The sequence below is a fragment of the Astatotilapia calliptera genome, chromosome 7, assembly GCF_964374335.1.
Source record: "Astatotilapia calliptera chromosome 7, fAstCal68.1, whole genome shotgun sequence".
In the NCBI taxonomy this organism is placed as follows: Eukaryota; Metazoa; Chordata; class Actinopteri; order Cichliformes; family Cichlidae; genus Astatotilapia; species Astatotilapia calliptera.
In genome coordinates this window covers 22,530,514-22,536,596 of record NC_137428.1, presented here as the reverse complement: position 1 = coordinate 22,536,596, position 6,083 = coordinate 22,530,514, and positions in this window count along the sequence as shown.

The window sequence follows — 6,083 nt, the reverse complement described above, 5'->3', positions numbered from 1 at the left end:
ACAATTTCTTATTCTTAAACCCCCCCAAATTGCTTTCCAAAATATACAGAATGCTTTCTAAACAGATGAATCAATATCACTTCCTATTGCAAAATGGGAAGCGGATTTATCAGTTAACGTAGACCAAAACTTCTGGTCTCGGATATGCTTAAAAACCTTTAACTTAATTAGAAATCCCAATCTTCAATTAATTCAATACAAAATACTGGGACAGGCAACAACAACAACAACAACAACAACAAAAGAAAAAACAGTGGATAAAGTGCACTAATAACTACTTGTGGGCAAATATAAAAAAAATGGAATTTGGCACGTGGGGGAACCCATGGTTTTAGTTGTGCAGTTTGAGAAAAAGAATCAGTTAGAAATAAGTCACATATAGATTTGTGACTTGTCACATATAAAATATTTTTCTTTGTGTTGTGATAAACCTATTCTTTATTATTTAATAAGCTTAAATTCAAATTATTGGTGTCTATTACCCTTGATATAACTGTACATTGAAAGTGGGAGGTTAAATAAATCAGTAAGCTCAAAAAATCACCTGACATAGGGTGTGTAGGGTGGCATACGGGAATGTTTAAGTCACCAAGAATAAGAACTCTGACTTAAGAATAAGAATTGCTGCATTTTGGGGGGTCTATAAACAAAAATACAAAACAAACGAACAATACTTGACCTGCCAGCCCATTGTTCCTTCATTATGCAAATGTTCTATTTATAAGGTTGGGGAAACCTGCAGTCAGCTGAGACTGAGTCATTGGATGAGTGACGAAACATTTTTCCCACTGAAAACGCTACGTCATGATGAATGGAATCAACTTTTGGGGATTTACTTACCTGGATGATTGAGCATGCATCAAAACGAAAGGAACAATGCCAATAATCACAATGTTAAGAATTTTAAGTGCAGTAAAAATACCTAAGGAAACAAAAGGACACTTAAACCATTCCTTATTAAGAAAAAATGATAACTCCCCACCTTCAGCAGGCTTGAGAAAGATGGAGATCAATAAATTGTGCAGAGGAAGCAGCTAGATCTTGAACTTAGAAGGGCAATTCTTTTTTGTGGAATTCAGAGCAACCAGAGGAGGAGCACAACAACAACTGATGTGACTTAATTTAAAAATATTTGAATAAAGAGTTCATGGGGTTAAAGGTAGCTGATGCTTGTCATAAAGGTAAATGCCTATAATATCTTGCTATCGTGATTATAGCTTTTGTATGTATGTCTGTATCTACCCCTATCTCCTCCTAAGCAGATGGGTCAATCTGAACAAACCTTTGCACAAACATCATAACACAAACAGCAATAATTAAAATCTATAATTTAAAAAAAGATTTGTTTTAACTTATTCTTTTGATTTTCAGATTTATTTCATCAAGATATTTTAACCATCCCACTGTAAATTTGAGGGTCTCTGCTTGCATTTCTTTCATGTGTCACATTCAACATATACTGGCTGTACTTAATGGTTACCAAAATGTGTGTCTGCGACAGAACTGCACCGCTTAATTTTGTGTCAAATTGTATTTTTATTTGAAATATTTGGTCGATGCTAATCATTATTATAATATACAGAGGATGACTAAACACTATTGAGAGGCTAATAGATGGGACCATGTACTGTAAAATCTTGAACACAAACCACTTTCCCTCACCCAAAACACTGAAGGTGGGTCACGGATGGGTTTTCCAATATGACATTGACCTAAACCATATTGCCAAACCAACCAAAGAGTGGCTAAAGAAGAAGCACATTCAGGTCATGGAGTAGCCTAGCCAGTCTCCAGACCTCAGCACTACAGAAAAAGTGTGGAGAGTTGCTAAGCGACAGGCAAGAAACCTAAAGTATCTGGAGAGTTTCTGTAAAGAAGAGTTCCCTCCTGAGATTTGTGTAAACCTGGTGGCCAACTATAAGAAATGTCTTACTGTTGTGCTTGTCAGCAAGAGTTTGTCCATCAAGTATTAAGCCATGTTTTACTGGGGGATGAAATATTTATTTCACTCACTGGCATGCAAAATAATTTATAACTTTTATATAATGTGTTAATAACGATCTCCCAGCTGTCTGCGTTTCAAATGAAAATTAATTACTATGAAGGCAGCAGCTTGAGGTTAAATGATCAGCCTGCAGGTAAATTTAGATCGACAGACAAGATGTGAATCCAGCAGGGTAGAATGTGTATTAAAACCAGAGACTTACATTTCCATGTATACATTCCATTTCCATTGCCTTTTGTATTTTCATTCCATGTAAACATATCATTATTACATGTATATATCATTCTGTTGTAAGGTGCCTAGCAGCAATATTTTTCACTTTGTGAGTTTATATAGTGGTATAATGGAGAATAACTAGATAAACTAACCATACATGTCTATGCCATGATTGAGCAAAGTAACCAAGGCATTTCTAATGATCAAGTGACCAGTGATGAGAGTTGTAGCATGAGATAAGCATGGTTTAATGAACTTGGACCTGGTCAGCTTTGTGAGGAATTCAAGCGGGGTGACTCCCAACAGGGTCAACCCCAGAGACAGTTAACTTCAGGGTTGGTCATTGGCTGGAGTTACCATTGGGTCAAATAGACATTTTAATCTTGCTTAGCACCTCGACCCTTTTGACCAGTGAGACAGATCGCAGTGGTGGAATATATAATTTTTTTACTCATTCCTTCTCCTGTCTGGATGATGTCCATGGTTCTGAAGCACTAGGTGTGAAACGGTTCTAGGCATTAGGATTAGGAGCCTGCAGCCACGGTCTTCCTCATGGATTGATGTGACCATCAATGACTCAGATTATGTGTTTAGTGAAGGACCAGTCCATGGATGTGTGGTGATGGATTGTAAAATGCTTCTACAGAAAAGAAAGAGTCAGCAATAGTTCATCCTCTAGGATTTGGCAGAGGATGGAGATCCAATGGTTTTCTCTGTCAAACAAAGGCATCCAGAACAGCCAGGAGGAGAGTTGAGCATTGGTACCAGCAGACTCTGCATGGCCTATGAGGCAAAATCTCTCTTTGTTTACAGAGTAGTCAACAACCAGAAATAGAACCACACAGTGGTTAACCACTAACAAAGAGAGTGTGTTTAAAAGTTAACTAACTGAAATGTTAGTTTTAGTATTAGTTTAAAAACTATTTTATTTCAAACTTCAAAACAATGAAAGGTAAGTAGAATTAATTGGACAGCGGCCCAGTAGCATGACATGACTGCCCACATGTGGCATGATTAAGGGATCCAAATAAAATGTTGCTAAAACATTGGTTGCAGTCTCCTCAATGGATATTTCAGGTTTCAAACCAAACTAACGGGTGTCTTCACTGCATTTTTTTTTGCCCACACTTCCCTCTGGTCTGCATTCGCAAGGAATACTGATGCAAAGGAGGTGCCAGTGAGGAAGTGCTCCAGGTGTAGTGATGGTGGATAGAGAGGCCAAATGTTTACTTCACACCAAATAGCAAAACTACCTATTGAGGTGATATCCTGGCCTGCACAGATACATATATAAACATTTCCTGTAGGTGCCCTAGAGGCAGCCAGATCCTCTGACAGAATGAGGGGCATCAGTGCATCATGGTCCATTTCCTGGTACCATTATTACCAGTACTGGGTAGCACTTCTCGCGTATTCAAAAGAGGTGTGAATGGTTGGTCTCAGTAGACACAAGATACTTTTACATTATTATACATTAAATCTGTACACCAATATGTGATATGGGAAATACAACCTGCATTTCTGTGTCACTTTTGAAGTGGGTGATTTGATTAGTTATTACTGAAGCATATCACAGCTCCATTTACATGCAATGCATTCCTTCAGTTAATACTGTTGTTAGTTTTGGAATTATTCTCAAATGGTACATGGCAATCTTACGTGCATGCAAATACTAATATTCAAGAGAAAGGTTTAAAAATTGGAGTTTATCATTTTGACTGCCGTTAACCCTGTTTTAGGAAAATGAGACTGAGCAGAAGAAGGCAGAACAGAAATACTCATCAAAAGAAACATTCAGGTACTGGAGTTGGCCATTGTGGGTGTTGAGGAGATGGGGGACCAGCACCCTTCTCCTGAATCAATTTCTCTTAGGCAACAGGAGCTAGTGCGCTTGGCACCCTCTCTGCAGTTGTCTTTAATTTTCTTCTTAGAAAAGCCTTGCCCAGCATCTCAAGAAAAAGGGTTTCCTCTTTTGCTTTTTCTGAAATACAGGATCCCAAAGAGATGTCTGTAGTTGCAAACCCAACACTTCTTAGGACTGAGTGTGGCTTAAATAAGATACAAGGGCTCCCTGGAGAAAGGACAATAATTACTGACTTCAATCAATTAAGGGTCTGTGACCTTTTAATAATTTGGCAGAAAGCATCGGCTGTCTGAGGTGGCCCAATTCCTCAGCAGTGTCAATATGACACTCAGTGTGGGATCTCACCAACAATGACATAAAGGTCATACACCCTGCTGTGCTCCAACAACTGAGCATCGTATAGATGAGACATCAGGCACATATCAGGCCACTTATTTTTCCTGGTCCAACATACAAATACAAGCACATGAAAATGAAAATTATGTGCAACCTGGAGTTGGAAAATTAAGCAACCAAAATAACTTCAGTAACTACATCCATAACATTAAGGCTGCCTCTCCACAGTATTCAAATATTACAGTTAGAATCACAGTGTAGTCTTTTGTGACTTATTTAGACTGCTTTCTTAGAACTTATATATTCCTCGTTCAATGAGGTATAACCCAGAGAGACAGGAGGAAAGTGACTTAACCAAAATTACCTGGATATGTTTTTTTTATGTTGACTTATTTATTTATGTATTTTTAATAAAGTAGCCTGGAATTTTCTGCGTGGCTTGAGTGCAAAGCTCTTTGGTGTGTGTCCTGTAACTGTTAGAACAGCTGCCTCACTTACATTGTATTTGAATCAAATTATCTTAAAAGCTTTCCTTCAGTTTCATTTTGTAAAACCTATCCTTTTAGTTCAAATCACTAAGATGGCAGAACAATTTCTATAAAGGAACAACCTGTGGTGAATTAAACAAAATATATTGTTTTGTTTAAAAACATGTCGTCCTTCCATACCTACTGAAATCTTGCAACGCAGAAATAAAAAAAAAACCCCCAAAAAAAAGACGATTATGTGGATAGCAACTTTTAGAGTGCTTGTGTTAATTCGTTTTAAGATAATGACGATAGCTATAGGAAATTTTAAATAAAAATAGCTAGTCACACATTTTTTTGTGATTTCACATCCGTTTTTATCTTTGCAGAATTTCTAACTCTCAGCAGGAAAGTTTTTCCTGACTGTAACTCTGTCCATCAAAAATTATTTTATTCCGTTGGGTCTTCCATTCCAGAGTGAGATAAGTGACTAGGTGGGTAATTAAAAATGTCCAACTTTGAGGCAGCTACTCATTCATTGTCTGAGAGTGTGCAAAACTAGCTGTTGGTGGTGAAGATAAGACAGAGATTACAAAGCTGGAAAGCAAATGAGGCCTTTTAGGCAGTTTTCTTTTCTATGTCTTTTCCTCTTGTGTGTGTAGGAAATGATATAGCTATAGAGGAGTTTTAAATATCTCAAAAAGCTGCATTCAAATATCATGTTCCATTTGATCTCTGATTTCGCTTTTACCTTTCACATCTGCCTTTCTTTCAAGATTATCACAGAATTTTTATTGTACTACAAAATTCTTAAAGTACTTTTAAAAGATCAAAGAAAACTAAATGAATATATACAAAATACAATGCTATTCCCTTAAAAGTTTTTTTTCTTTTGAAATAAAAAGTGAGACTGCATCTTCTATGCTTTTGTGTGGTCTCACAGAGGCCTTTAACAAATCAAACCCAAAACATTTTCTACCAACTTTGTGTTACAAACACTTTTAGCCACAGAATGCTTTTACAAAAACGTACAATTATTAAGTGGTTCAGCAGATGAACACACCAGTTTGATTTGTATGATAAGAGAAAAAAAACACTGAGGTCAAGCAACAAGCAAACAAAAAAAATAAAAATGTAGCCAAACAAATAACTTATTATCCAGCCATTCATTTACCATTGCAACTATGGCAAAACT